This window comes from Sus scrofa, chromosome 15, assembly GCF_000003025.6.
Source record: "Sus scrofa isolate TJ Tabasco breed Duroc chromosome 15, Sscrofa11.1, whole genome shotgun sequence".
Lineage (NCBI taxonomy): Eukaryota > Metazoa > Chordata > Mammalia > Artiodactyla > Suidae > Sus > Sus scrofa.
Genome location: NC_010457.5, coordinates 92,396,852 through 92,412,791, shown reverse-complemented (window position 1 = coordinate 92,412,791; position 15,940 = coordinate 92,396,852). Strand labels below are relative to the sequence as shown.

At 34.1% G+C, this 15,940-nt stretch overlaps 1 protein-coding gene and 1 long non-coding RNA gene across 7 annotated transcripts in view; one reads left to right on the top strand and one right to left on the bottom strand.

Annotated features, from left to right (window-relative positions):
* The window catches only part of LOC106506297, a 470,369-nt gene that overhangs the window by 402,058 nt on the left and 52,371 nt on the right, over positions 1-15,940 (bottom strand). The window contains exons 1-2 of one of the 2 annotated variants that reach the window (XR_002339165.1): positions 3,795-4,505; positions 2,955-3,025 (exon numbers count right to left, since the gene is read on the bottom strand). This is a non-coding gene — a long non-coding RNA (uncharacterized LOC106506297). Of the gene's footprint in view, positions 1-2,954; positions 3,026-3,794; positions 4,506-15,940 lie in introns of those variants that run through there. The other variant, XR_002339164.1, reaches the window with a different exon arrangement.
* Positions 2,830-15,940, top strand: part of TFPI (tissue factor pathway inhibitor) — a 64,880-nt gene continuing 51,769 nt past the window's right edge. Inside the window, exons 1-3 of one of the 5 annotated variants that reach the window (XM_013984328.2) lie at positions 2,831-3,147; positions 4,521-4,589; positions 11,744-11,887. The gene's annotated coding sequence lies outside the window, so the exon portion shown is untranslated. Of the gene's footprint in view, positions 3,148-4,520; positions 4,590-11,743; positions 11,888-15,940 lie in introns of all 5 variants that reach the window. The other 4 variants (XM_013984329.2, XM_013984326.2, XM_021074527.1 and 1 more) reach the window with 4 other exon arrangements.

Below are 15,940 nucleotides of genomic sequence, written 5' to 3'. Positions count from 1 at the left end.
CAAGTTACCTGAACTTGTTGAAACAGTCAATATATTTAAATAGACCAAATTCTTAATGGATAAAAGTAGGAAATGTTTTCTGAGCCATAGGTCAAATATATTTTAAAAAGACTATGTCCTGGATAAGAAATAAATAAGCTCACAGGAAAAGCCTGTATGTTATTTTAATTGTGTGAGACTTGGAAAGGAAAAAATAATGGAGTAGAGTGAGAAATGAAAAGGAGAGTATTTAGTATTAGGCGGGTACTTGGAACATCCAGATGATAATTGAATACAATGAACTTTAAGATACAATGGCACATGATCAAGTTGTTGGTGAGGATATCTTTTTATGCAAATGATTTAGTTATACACAATGGAAAGGCAAACTAGTTATAAAACCTCAAAAGGGAACACCGCAAGCCTTGGGGAGGGAAAGGCTAAATCTACAGAGCCCTTGAGGGACAATGTCAGGCTATCCTATCTTTTTTTTTCTGGCAGCACCCAAGTCACACAAAAGTTCCAGGCTAGGGATCAAATCAGCACCACACTTGCAACCTGCACTACAGCTGTGGCAATGCCAGATCCTTAAGCCACTGCACCACAGGAAAACTCCAAGGCTATTATATCTTAACAACAATTTATGTAAAGTTTACATGTTCTCTTCAGGAAAGAATACCCAAGTGTGTATAAGGTACATGGACATAAAATGGTAAAAAACTTCATTAATGTCAAGTGCAATTTAATTATGAAATAAATGACCTTTGGAAAAATAATTTCAGCTCAGCTATGGCTCTTTCAGATAGGGTTCTTCACATATTTAAAAAAAAAAAAAAAAGAGAGAGAGAGAGATTTATGGAGTTCTCCTTGTGGCTCAGTGGGTTAAGAACCCAACTAGTATCCATAAGGATATGGATTTGATCCCTGGTCTCACTCAATGGGTTAAGGATCCAGCATTGCCACAAACTGAGGCCTAGGTCGCAGATGTGACTTGGATACTGCATTGCTGTGGCTGTGGTGTAGGCCTGCAGCTACATCTCCAATTTGACCCTTAGCCTGGGAACTTCCATATGCTGCACATGTGGCCCTCAAAAGAGAAAAAAAGAAAAAGAGATTTCTTAAATGACCTTATTTAGGGGAAAGGCATTTATTACAAGGTATATAGTGAAGGAGGCCTGGGGAACAACTGTCACTGTAGAACTTAGGCATCACACTCATCTCTTCTGTTCTCAGTCTCGCTCTTGCTTTAATTCTTTCCCTATTTATCTCTCAGAAATTACACATCCTCTTTCATTTATTGCCTTCACCATTGACTCTCAACTAGCTTTTTCCATATAATTTTTGCACACACCATGGTTGCCAACACTTCCTGTGTCTCAGCTTTTTATTTAGGAGCCTGGCACTGTACACTTTTTTCCTATAGCTCTTAGTACAAGTTTCCAAAAAGTAAATACAGTTGGCTAAGCTTATATCTACTTAAGCACAGCCTGTAAGTTGGCCAAAAAAAGAATTGATGTCCACTCCAGTCCAAAAACAGGCAACTTTCTTCAACAGTCTGAGCAAGAAGGGAATATTGAATGTGCTTAAATTGCCACAGGTAATAAGAGGTAATAATTATGTAGCAAAGGTCTATTGGTTAAAAATAAAATTTCATCACACAGCAAAATTTTATTGTGGTATGAAATCCAGAACATGGGTGAATAAGAAGCATAGAAGAGTGTTTAAGTATCTGTGCTCCAAAGTCAGATTATGTACCTTGAATCAGAGCTCCACAAACTATAGTCAACCTTCTTAAACCCATGAAATGTTCATGAAGAGAGGGCCTTCTTCATAAGCTAGTTGTGAGAAGTAAATGAGGTAATTTATGGGTCAGATTCCCAGGAATTATTCGGTAAATATTAAAAACACACAAGGGGAAATTTACCTCTTAGACAGAAGTCAAAGAAGCAAGAAAAGTTGAAGGCACAAAGACAATCAGAGATGGAAAAAACAAGAAACAAATGACTTGACTTCAGCCTTCATGGCAAAGTAAATTCTGCCATTTTATGAAATCTCTAGTAATCTTAGTCTGATACCATCATAAATAACTCTATTATGAAAATTCTAAGGGTTAACTTTGGTGATAGTGACCTACAATGGAACAAACTGAGTAATGCCTTTAAATATTTACATATCATGTAAAATAATAATTATGATATAAACAACAGCAATAAACAAACATGATAATTAATATTTATTGATGGTCTGCTCTATGTGGAGACCTGTCTTAAGTGCTTTATATGTTTTATAAATATATGTGTATTAATCCATTTACTACTTATATCAAACCTAGGAAATTCTATAATCATTTTAGGGAAAAAGAAACTGAGGCACAGAGAGTTTAAATAATTGACCAAAGTTGCAAAGATAGCAAGTAGCTGAGGCAGCATTTACAGCCTGACATTCAGCAATAGGCAATTCATTACATTGCCCCTTTAATCAAAGGGATTTTCAACAGCTCCCAGATTTTTTTTTCGTAAATATACTGACAATGTGGATTAAATAATTTGAAGAAAATAAGAAATAAACTGCAAAAAAAGTTCACTTTATTAAGTAACAGTATGATGACAAATATATAACGTTTAAAAAATATATAGCCCTGTAGGGAAAAAAGCGTGTGTGCGTTTTTTGTTTTTGTTTTTGTTTTTTTTTTTTTTGATTACAAAAACAATCCTGGAAAGTGAAAGAAATAGTTATTCAAAAATAGTAATTCTGAAATCTTAGTGTAAACTGATTCCTCTGTGTGTTTCCTCCGTAATAGAAAACACTTTTGAAGAGTTTGGCAAAATTAGCCTTAAAAGAGCTGGAGTGACCTAAACAGGAAGCCTGGCTATTCCCAACTGCCGGTGATCTCTTTAACTGCCTCTGAGGCTCTTCTTTGCTCCAATAGAAGGGAGCAACTTTGGGCTGGATAAACGTCAAATTCAAATTCTTACCTCACCCCTTTCACCGCTGGCAGGATCAGATTGCATTTCTTTCATTATTCTCCACTCCCCAGTTTTTTGATCTGTTTAAAAGAAGAAATAGAAAAGATAATTCCTCTCTTTAATGCCTAGAAGAGAAAACAAAATGATCTCAACTCCACTTTGAAAAAAATCTTTCCAAGAACTTTCTTCAGAGATTTCACTCGTGAGTACTTGGCAATATACTTTCTAGTCCAAGAGAAATAACCTTTATTTCTTTTTGTTGGGGGAAAAGCAGGGTACTGAGAGGCAGAGACTTTTAAGGGGGGACCGTTGTCTGTAACCCTACAATGAAAATCCAACCTTCTCTGTAAACAAACTCATATTGCAATGCAAAATTAAATTCTCAGCAATTCTGTATTTAGTTCTTAAGCAAATATATATGCAATATATGCTTATATATGCTTATACTTTTAAGATTATGAACATTTTTAAGTTGGTGAGATGTAGCCTTGTTTATAATTGTAAGCTGCAATTATTTACTATCTTTAATTGAAATATTCTGAAGTTTTTTTAACCTATAAACAGTATTTGGTAACCTATAAAGAAATATAATAAAGAGACTGTCAATTTATGTTTAAAGAAACTTCTTCAATTGCCTTTAATTGGTGATATTAAAATGAGTTATAAACTTAGAATTTTTGCATTTGCAATCTGAAATAAATTTTTCATATCAGCTTTAACTAATTTAAGGAAATATTTTACAAGTCTCTGAAAATAAAAGTTTATATTTTAAGGTACTTGAGTTAGAATAGATAGGATTGCACTATATATAGTACAAATTTGCAAATTTTAAAGCAATAGATTACATACCTATATGATGAACTGTCATGTTCTTTTTGCTTATAAAATGATATTAAACTTAGCCTCTGGTAGTAAAGGAAAGCCCATAATATAGAACAACTACAGAACTATAATGAGACCAAGTTATTTAATTATGGAAAGAGTTCATTTGTATAAGAGTATTATGAAAAAAAATGAGGGCCAGGAACAGTGCTGTGCAGAAAAAAAGAAAAGATAAGCAACAGTCACACTGTGACTCAGTGCTCTGGAAATTAGTCACAAAATGACTTTGTATAATTGTGATAACATAAACACAAAGGGCAGAACCCAAGCAGGAAACATACAGCCCAGAGAGTCATATTTTATGTGTAAAAGCAGAGTATTTACATCAGAGGGGAACAGTTGCATCAATTCAGAAATATTGCAGTTTTTCACCCCAGCAAAATTGTTCATAATACATGTTTAGGATTTTTTTATATTCATCATTCTAGTGCATAACTATTTCAAGATGCATAATCTATATCTTATCTAATCCTTAAACTAAAGGGTAATATTTTTGGAAATGCATTGGAGTATGAATTAGAGTATTATATTAGAGTATTAGCCTATAAGGAGGCTACTGAAATTCCCTTTGATTAAGAGGCAATGTAATGTAATGTACATAATTAGCATTATAGATGAAAGAGTAAAACTTTAAAATATTTACTTTAAACAATTAGAATGGTTTCATTGGGAAGCCTAATTTGTCTTCTTCAGGTGACTCTACAATCTTGTTGGAGAACTTCAAAGACATATATACTACTATTTGGTTCCTTTCTCTACTAGGTATGCTGAATTGGATAAGTTTTGGGTTTTGTTTTTAAAAGTATAGTCAGATATCTTTGAGTGTTTGGTTTACCTCCAATGAGTAGATCAAAACCCCTTTGAGAAACATGGCTCCTGTTCAAATGGATTTTGCCATCAGCTGGTCTGATTGACTGTCCATAACTCTAGGCTTTATTTGGTTATTAGTTATACAACTATTTTGCCTAGAATATTCTATTTTATATATGTGTGTGTATATATATATATATATATATATAACTAAATTTAAGACATAATGATAATAATCAATGGAATGTAAAACTGTTTTTAAATTTTATTCATTTATTTATTGGCTGTGCCCATGGCATATGGAAGTTCCTGGACCAGAGATTGAACCCACACCACAGCAGTGACCCAAGCCACTGCAGTGACAGCTCTAGATGCTTAACCCACTATACCACAGGGAAATTCCAAAAATTGTTTTTTTCATTAAACTGTAATTTTCATAACACTAATTTACTCCTTCCTAAGAATTAATTTAGTTACCTACATTATTCAAATTCAAAACATAATTGGACAGATGATAAACCTCTAGAGGAAAAAGGAAGCTCAAAAGGCTTTATTTATTCCTAGAGTACCCAGCAATCTAACCAAATAGTAGATGTGCTATAGATTCTTTAGGAATGGTTGGTTTATTAAATTTGGTGTCACAAACTTGTAATACAGATTTCAACTCTGACATCTCTACTTAATAGAAGGAAAAAAAAGGAGGAGGCAGGAGAAACAATTTGAAAAGGGAAGGAAAGTACTCCTTTTTGAAATAAGGTTTTCAAAAAATCTCGTTTGTTATAAATTCAATGACAAAATACTATTGATTATGGGTTAATTATTTCAAGTTTATTTTTGCTATGTTGAAATGATCTAAGAATTGTACTACAATCTAACTCGTCGATTCTCAGTAAAGGCTGTCTCTTGTTGCCCTTTTCGTTGGTTACTAAAGACACTTAACTTGGGAATTTATTTTGTAGCTGTCTTTTAAAAACAAATATTTTTAAACACATTATATTTTTATAGAAATATACCAATACTATAATTATTTCTCATTGTTACCATGTGCATTAGGAGAAATCAGAATTCAAGATATGGAATGACTATTGAAGTCCTTGTTTCTGGATATTAAATCTCACCAAAATGAATAAAGAATTTAAATTATTCCAGAGAGTTATTTTTATGCTAGACCATATCTTGTGGGTCTCTTGAGATGGTCAGTGACTGCTTTCTTGGTGTGATGTATCATTTTCAGGAGCCCAGTCTTCCTATTCTTTCTCCTGTCTTCACTTCTCCAAGTGGCAGGTGCTGTGTAGAATCAGAGCCTGAGATTCAACTAATCAATAGGATGAGGGCAACCTAGTCATTTCCACTTTTCTTCTTTTCAGAACCAATAATAAAAAGCACTGGATGAATGTCAAATGTTCACCTCTCTACATGCCTTCCTTTGGGATTCTATGTTCTTTTTTAGTTGGAACAACCACTGTTTTTAAATTATTTTAAAAAACAAAAGAATCCCATCGTCCCTCATAGAAGCCCCAGGGCTGCAATATTTCTATCTCAGTTGTTCCATCTGTTAGACCACAGGTCCCTGGGGAGACATAGACTTACTACAAAGAATTCCCCAATCTAAATGTGATGGTAGCATTCTCTCTAGACTGACTAAATATTACATGTTGTTGATTAGGCTATTTCAACATCAGGAATGTGAAAGTATCCATTAAGATAGCACTGATAAAATGTGGTGTTTTTATTTCCAAGCATAGAGTGCCACTGATATCCTTCAACTGTACAATACCCGCAGTGCTGCCACTACCACGTTGCTGCCAACCTCATTCTGTCTCTCCTATTAATGCTGCAAGAGCAACATCTATCCTATCATTGAATCCTAGAGTAACCCATCTCTAAGCATCGCCTCATTCCTCATTTTGTAAGGATTAGAAATGAAGTAAATCTCAGAAATTGGGTGAATCTCCAAAATAATAATGTTTGTGCAAGATATTGGTAATATCCTTAAAGTTCATTTAGGTAAACACTTCAGAGTATCCCAGAAAATGATTCAAAATGATTATATCAAAATATCATATGCCTACTCTTGCTTTTTTATGTGCAACTGATTTCAAATATATATGACTATAAAATGAATTTCTAATTCATGCTACACGAATGAATTTGAAAACATTATACTGTCAGACATGAAAGAAAAAATAGTGTATAATCTCATTTATATAGAATATCACAATACACAAATTCATAGAAAAAGAAAGTAGAAGAGAGGTTACCAGATTCTGGAGGAAGGGATGAATGGTGAGTTATTGCTTAATGAATACGGAATTTCTATTTGGTGTAATGAAAAATTTTGGAAATAGATAGTGGTGATACTGCACGAAAATATATGTGTAATTAATGCCACTGAATTGTACACTTAAATTTGGTTGAAATTGCAAATTTCATTGTATATCTATTTTACCACATTCAGAAATAATAAAGGATGTGTAACTGTATAACCGAATAAAAATGTATAACTGAATCACTTTGTTGTACAGCAGAAATTATCACAATACTGTAAATCAACGATACTTCAATAAAACTTGAGGCATTTCTGCTGTGGGTCAGCAGGTTAAAATCCAGCTTCATCTGGTGTTATTGCAGCTGTGGCATAGGTCACAGCTGCAGCTCAGATTTGATCCATGGCCCAGGAACTTCCCATATAACTCAGGTACAGACAAAATAAATAAACTTTTGAAAATGAAAAAAAAATTAGTAAAAGAAAAATATTTTATTTTTAGATGTTCTATTTCAATTAATATAGTTTCTATCATTATGGCTTCAAATTTACTTATCTTTTCTTCTATGTCTAATCTAGTTATAATCCCATCTAGTATACTTTTCATCTCAAATATTGTTTTCATCTCTATAAATTCTGTTTGAGTATCTTCCTTCCCTGTTTAACATATTCAGTATTTTCTCTAGCTTCTTGAACATAAGAATACAGTTAAAATTGTAATTTTAACATCCTTGTCCATTAATTCTATTTTCTATGTAATTTCTATGTCATTTTGAATCTTCTCATTATATTTTACTATTCTTTGCATCCTTTGTAATTTTTATTTAAATTCCTGATATTATGAATTTTACCTTCTTGGGTGCTAGATATGTTATTTCTTCTAAATAATATTGAGCACTGTTTTGGGAAGCAGTTTAATTATTTGGAAACAGTTTGGTATTTTATTATCTTACTGTCAAGCTTTGTTAGGCAGAATCAGAGAAAAGTTTATTCTGTGATCAATTTCCCCCAGTGTTGAGGAAAAGCTTTTTGACTGCTCTACTTGATGCACCATGAATTGAGGTTTTTGCAGTTTAGGGATGAGAAATATTTGTGGCTTTATATGTTTTCTAAGTGTTATCCCTTCCAGTCCTTTAAGATGGTTCTTCGCCCAAGCTTAGTACTTTTCTCTTTTGCATGCACTGATTGATATTGAGCTGAAGACTTAAAGACCATCTGAAGATGTCTGGATCTCTCTTTCTGTATCTCTCTCTGTATAGCTCTCTCCTCTCTGTTACTCTACTGCATACTCCAGTCACTTGGCCTCTCTAGAAGTTGTATTTTGTCTCTTAAACTTGGGGAGACTACTGTGCAATTCCAGAGCCTCCTCTTCCTTACTTGAATATGGAAACTCCTTTGGTCAGTGTGCTGGAGCAAACTGGAATGTAGGGCTGAGCTCTTATTTCCCATTCTTATGGGATCACTGCTTATCACTAACGTTTAATTAGTTAAAAACCATCATTTCAAATATTTCTTATTTTTACTATTTTATGTTTTTAAGTTGTTTCAGGTAGGAAGATAAACGCAATGTGAATCCACTGTGACTGGAAGTGGAAGGCTATTTCTTAAATTATATTTTAATGATATCATAAAAAACTAAAAATAAACATAAATGGAAATAAAAATTTTAAGGGCATATAAACTGTAATTCACCTATTGGTCTGAATAAGATAAATACATCCTTTGCCTGCTATAGCTCAGCAACTATGTTAGATGAATTAGTTTGTACAATAAGAAAATTAAATTTACTATTTCTACAAATATTCATCTCATAAGCAGTTTATTTGTTTCAATATGTTTTTCTGATGACAGTAGCTGTTTGGACAGCTAATATTTTACTCTCTTCTGTTTTAGATGACAAAGGAATTCTACAAGCTTAAACACAATCAAGTTGTCACTTGTTCAACAGGCATTCCAAAACTCTGAGTGCTGAATGTTATCTAGATCCTCCGGAGTTTTATAACAGATTAAAGATTGCCTCTCCTGATAGTTTCCTATCACAATTTCTCATTATCTTTCCTCCCCTGCTTCCTGGATACTTCTACATATTGAAAGCTGGGGAAATTCATTGATAGCACAAATTAAAACTTTCTCTTTTTATGAAAAGAAGCTTGATTTCAGGTGTTTCCTCCCTAGTTATATACACTGATTGAGGTAAATAGATCATCTCAAATGACAAATATGGTAGAAAAAATTATAAATAGCATTAGAATTTGTTTTTATAGTTATTTAAGAGTATGTATGTTATTCAAATTTCTATGCATCTTATTTGAGTTGTGTAGTTTTAGTCACCTTTACCACAGTTATTCGGACTATGAGAAACGGAAACAGGTACATAATAAAGAAATCATCATGGCATCTACATCCTGGCATGAATGCGGGTTTATTTAAAAAATTATGAGATAAGCAATTTATCTTAGAAATACTCTAGCTCTCCTTTCAGTGCCAATAATTTTTTTTGAGCTCCAGATTTCCCAGGATTAACCTCTTTTTGCATGTTTTTCTCTTAAGGACTGCTGAAGAATTTGTCAACAGAAGGAAAATGTCTAATTAGGAAGAATTTAGATTAGACTCAATTCACATAGCAAGAAAGGTGCCCCCCCCCCACCTCCGTACGCCCACCATTTGTGGTAACCTCTGGATGAAACTTCTTTAAAGCCATTTTCATTTATTAATTACAGCACTTAAGAAAGTAAAAGTTGGAGTTCCTGTTGTGGCTCAGTGGTTAACGAATCCAACTAGGAACCATGAGGTTGCGGGTTTGATCCCTGGCCTTGCTCAGTGGGTTAACGATCCGGCATTGCCCTGAGCTGTGCCGTGAGACACGGCTTGGATCCTGTGTTGCTGTGGCTCTGGTGTAGGCTAGCGGCTACAGCTCCGATTAGACCCCTAGCCTGGGATCCTCCATATGCTGTGGGAGTGGCCCCAGAAAAGGCAAAAGGACCAAAAAAAAAAAAAAAAGAAAGAAAGAAAGAAAGAAAGTAAAAGTTATCTTTGGTGTTAGTGTTTGCCCTAATACTCAACACTGCCCTCCTACCACTACTTATCTGCATTCCATATTATCTACTAATTCAGAAGCCAGAGATACAAGTGACCACCTATCCTTCCTAATGGGTACTGGAAGACTCATCTGAAAAGATAGGAGTGAGTGGGCATTTATGGATTGTCCTCAAAAATGTGCCTGAAAAAAATATCTGAGCATATGTATATTTGCACTTTAAAAGGAAATCTATAGTTTTCCTCAGATCTCTCAGTAAAACTATAGATCACCACGGAAAATGTGTCTGAGACATGACTAAACCCAAGGAAAAGAGTATATAGCACTCAGATCAGAGTGGCAGGAGTTCCTGTAGTGGCTCAGCTGTAACAATGAACTCAACTAGTATCCATTAGGATGCAGGTTCCATCCTTGGCCTCACTCAGTGGATTAAGGATCCCTTGTTGTCATGAGCTGCTGTATAGGTTGCAAACTCGTCTTGGATCCCGTGTTGCAGTGGCTGTGCTATAGGCCGGAAACTACAACTCCAATTCAACCCCTAGCCTGGGAACTTCCATATGCCACTGGTGCTGCTCTGAAAGACAAAAAATAAAAATAAAAAAAGGAAAGAGTGTCAAGTAATAATATATCCTGAAGAAGGCAAGATAAAGATTTCGAAGGCAGATAAACATAATATAGGATATGTAGGAGTTGGGAAGGGATGGATAGTTGTCCTATGGATAAGAAAGCTGTAAGGAAAGATCTTTTCAAGAAACCTAGGAGAGATTAAATTAGGATCTTCAGTTCTACTATTACACTTGAATAATAGATTCAACTTTTAATATCATCAAAGCTGAACATTATGATATGCTTTTTATTAATATATAAAAGAATCTAATATGATTCTTTGCAGCATACAAAAAATGTACAACGTGATAAATTTTAATCATTTATAAATGAATCTAATTGTTAGGATTTAAAGTAACTTAAAAACTCAAAACTCTGGTGTTCATTCTTAGGAAATTACAATCAGGGGAATGAAGTAGGACATTTATCAATAACATACTACATGATTCCTGATTATATGATTATGTAAGTAGAATTTGAATGGGAGAAACAGGAATGGCAATTTAGAGAAACTAGCTGGTTTTTATAAAAACATTAAATAATGAGCATTCAATGTGAGGAACCAAGATAAAAAAAGAACTATTTACTGAATGCTAAGAATAAAAAGGGAAGTAGAACCAATTTCCTTTCATTCTCTGAGTCTACAGTTCATTCTTTCCTGGGTCTGACATTTTACCCTCTGAATGAATGTGGCTGAAGATCAACATGTTAATGGTTCCTGGAGGACCTTGACTCAGTTGCCTGCAGCTCTCTGTTCCTTTACAATTATAATTCAGAATGTTGAACTCAGGATGTTATCTATACATGTGGATGTAGTCACCAACAGCTGCAGTTCCAATCCTGAACTAAGCTCAGGTACTTTTCATTAGAGCACAATCACAAATTCTTGGGTTTTTCACTTTAGGACTTATTTCACCCATAGAATTACTGTCACTGAGGAGGGAGAAAATTGGTTATTACCAGGTTCAACATGTTTATTATACTTAAGTATGAAAACATTTAGCTAATACTTAGAATTATAACACTTTCATAGAAAGTCACCTGATCATTTATCTGAAATCAAAATATTCTAAATGTCTAGCTTCAGGTATACTGAGTATAAATTTTGATTCTCTTTCTTTCAAGGAAGTGATAGTATAGGAATATTTTGTGGAAAATTCTCACACAGGCTAACATTTTGTTCTTCTTTTCTCATAGTACAACTGAGACTATTGAAAACTGAAGGTTGAGAGGTCTCCAATATGTCTGAGCAGAGACAAAAATCTAACATGGCAACTGAATTTGAGGGGAACTGAGGAAACAGACCTGACTTTAACTATTGATCTTTAAAATTAAAAAAAGGTACTATCAACCTGAATTATAAAAGTTCTGAATCAAAGTTTTAATTAGAACCCTATTAGGAAGGTATCAACTGTCTTTCCGTGTCTTTCTGAAACTGGCATAACATGGGGTCTTAGTAAAATGTAGGTTCTTCTGTCTCCGTGCAGAAAGAATTTGGCAAAAGGCAAAATGATGGGTAAAGAAGGAGTTTATTACTATAATATGCTTGTAAGAACCACAAGTAGGCAGGCAAGGGAGTGCCACAGGCCAAGAACTTAGTGGGCTACCATTTTATAATCAAAGGAAGAAAGGGGAGAGGAAGGAGACACCTTCCCCATTCTTGAGGAGATTTCAAGTTTCCATCGTCAGCTCCTCCTCCATGTGGGCAGGTGAGTTTTCTTATTTCTACATGGTCAAACTGGGATTGTCATGGTGCAATGGAAATGAGCAAAAAGGCAGTAACATATACTAAAATATGATACATCATCTTAGGTTTCAGTATGTCACCTTTCCCTATATTTTTGTTTTCAGTGTGTGCAGAGAAGCATGTCCTATGAATCATTAACTCACTAATCTCACAGGGCAGGATGTGGGTCTCATTCCTCCATTGTTTTATTGTTTTGGGGGAAGTCTCATGCTTTTGTTGCTAAGCAAACCTGCTTGAGTGATCATTGACTTACAAGGGTCTCCTGTACTTTTCTCCTACTTAACAACTCCTTAACTAATCACCTACTTTGTCCCTTTACTCTGTCCCTATCATTTCCAAAATACATATAGCTCCTGCCTAAAATGTCACACTCAATATTAGTTAACATATTAGAATTAATAAATTATATATTCAAGAGATCAGTTGATTGACATATAATTAGAGAAGTAATGCTCCTGACATACCCCCTTTTTTTTTTGTCTTTGTCTTTTTAGGGCCTCACCCATGGCATATGGAGGTTCCCAGGCTAGGGGTCTAATCAGAGCTGTAGCTGCCAGCTTATGCCACAGCCACAGCAATGCCAGATCCGAGCCACCATCTGCGACCTACACCACAGCTCCTGGGAACACTGGATCCTTAACCCACAGAGTGAGGCCAGGGATCAAACATACAACCTCATGGTTCCTAGTTGGATTCGTTAACCACTGAGCCATGACGGGAACTCCTGAATACACTTTTCTTATCTTACTAAATAATGGGTACCTACCTAGAAGAGCAGATATAATCAGCAGTATAAATAAACAGAAGTAGCCATAGGTTTTTCTATATAATTTTCTTTCTTAACATATGCAATAATGATAACAGAGAAAGACATAGTTAAAATATTCAATTTTTTTGTCACACCCAAATTCATTGTATTTTTTTTTTTTTTTGCATTTTTAAAATTTCCTTCCATTTGGAACTACCTGTATTATAGTTGAGCAAAACTGTATTCTCAGAAATCTCCATTTTGGTTTAGATATATAATACCAAGTTTTATTTATTTATATATTTACTTATTTTCCTGCTTAAAAGAAAGAAATTAAAACAGCATACTTTGAAGAGCTTTGCTATTAAACAAACTGAATTAGATTAAGGCTAATAGTCACTGAGTTCCTGTTATGGCTCAGTGGTAATGAACCCAACTAGTATACATGAGGATGTGGGTTCAATCCTTGGCCCCATTCAGTGGGTTAAGGATCCAGAGCTACAGATGTGGCTTGAGTCCTAAGCTGCTGTGACTGCGGCATAGGCTGGCAGCTGCAGCTCCAACTCAACCCCTAGCTTGGGAACTTCTACATGCTGCAAGTGCTGCTCTAAAAAAAAAAAAAAAAAAGATAATAGTCACTGTGATGAGGCAAGATGAACTCATTCAAAGAAGTGAATGCCACCTTTTTTTTTTTTTTTGGTGAAATGTCTTACAAAATTAACTGTAATATCTAGACAAAATAATTCCACACATTTTTTTGCTAAGAGTAGTAGTTATGGGCAACCACATATGGAAGAAACTTTGGCATTATTTCCTTTATTGTGTGTTTCTATCTTACTTCCATTTGTTCATCGTATTTTCATTAGTAAAATATATAGTATTTTCTTTGGACTTTACTTAGAAATTTCAGAAATATATTTATATATTTACATTTTTCCTGTTCTTAACTTTCTAATTATCCCTCTACTTTTCTGTTCTCTCTTATTGCCTCTCAATTTTCCTTTTCTACATCCCAGGTCTTTAACTATTCTCTCTTAACTAGTAGTAAGAATTAATATTCCCTACTATTATTCAGAGGGGGATTATTTTCTCCTAAAAAATAAAAACAATTTTTTTAAAAAGATAATTGTTTTAATTGGTGAATTTCTTGACTTATTTTACTTATAGGACTTGCCCAAAACAGAGAATAAAAATCCTCTAATTATGATTTGATGAACTTCTAATTTCTAGAGAAATGTAAATAATCTGAACTTCATTTAGGTAAAATAAGAGGAAGGTATTTATGAGAATAGTGGGTCTTTTTTAGGCTTGCAGTTTTCCCTTTTCTGGGACGGTCACAATTCCTACATTTGAGTTGAAGCTCTGCCAATATACAAATATGAGTTTGAGGGGGGGGGGAATAGTTTCTGGGCTTCAGTTTCCTCATTAAAAAACCCAGGATATTCCAGATACTTGTCCCTGTAGTTTCTTTTACTCTAGTAGTATATAATTCTATGACCATACCCTTCATTTCAGCTTTGTTAATTTTTAAAATAAGCTTAGTTTACACATGATGTATGCTATTTGGTTGTGAAATGAAGACACTCATTTTTTTCTCCTGGCATTTGCTATTTCTTTTCTCTAGGATTTTTTTTTTCTTAATTTCTCCTATTTATGAAATGACAAGAAATTAAACCTACATAGTAAACAACTTTTAGCATATCATTCCTAGAAGAAACTTAGCTGCTGTCATACTTAACTACTTCTGTATCTAAAAGAGAGAGTAACAAACTTTTTTTATCAGTGAAATTGTCACTATCTAAAATACAGATAGATGTTGTGGTTTGGCTATTAGTTAACATTAAGGAATTCCACATTAAGCAATTCTCCAGATATATGACTTTCTTAACATAAGCCAAATTCAATAGACATTTCCTAGTGGACTGGCTAATCTTTTAGTAAACATGATTAGAGTTTGTGGTTTGCAACTATTTGGGGAGGCTTGTTTTTTTGTTTTGATATTGTTTTGTTTCTAATATTCATTTACCTACCAGGTTCAGGATGTTTTGCTTCATTGTTTCCCATATTTTATTATTAGTCTGGATACATTTTTAAATTATAATCTAAAAATTTGACTTTTTATAGAAAAACATCAGGCATTATTTTTATAGCAAAATAATTTTAATAATAAGAAAAGGGGATTCCGATCTGAGCTTTGTAGTGATGATATTATTTTCCCAATCTCCAAGCATCCTCCATCAAAAATACTGGGAAAAATACTGGGAAAAAACTGGTTAATAGCTGATTTGTGAAAACAAAAGCTGTCTGTTATGCTACATTTGGCTGCTAAAAGGAAGAATCCATAGCATAAGTAGTTTTAAAATGAGGCCATTTACTAGCTCACATTACACAAAGTACAGCGGATGTTACAAGATACATTACCTCAACACAGATCTAGGTTCTTTCTATCATCTTATTTCATAATTAACAGCAGGTTGTCTCTATCTTGGGGTAGTTCTCCTTAACATTTCAAGATCACTGCTTCAGTCGCAGGCATCACATACAGATAAAACCAGTGGAAGGAAACATCATGGGGTCCTTTCTATGCAGCTCCATTCAGAACAAGAAACTTTGTCTAAAGTACCTCCTTCTTAGCCCTGGAAGATAGCATACTTCTTTCTTTCATCTCAGAGTTTTATCATATAGAAATCTAAACCCATCACGGTAAAGGAAATGGAATCACCATGATTAATGCAGATTAATCAAAGTTTGTTATTTCTACATTTATTCCTTAGGTGGGCATAGGCTATCCTTCCCTGAGAGCTGGACTTATGAACATACTCAGCTCATCTGCTATGAGTGAAAAGTGGCTGAGAATGATTGCGGCATAAGCAAACAAACAAGATCACTGAAACAACAT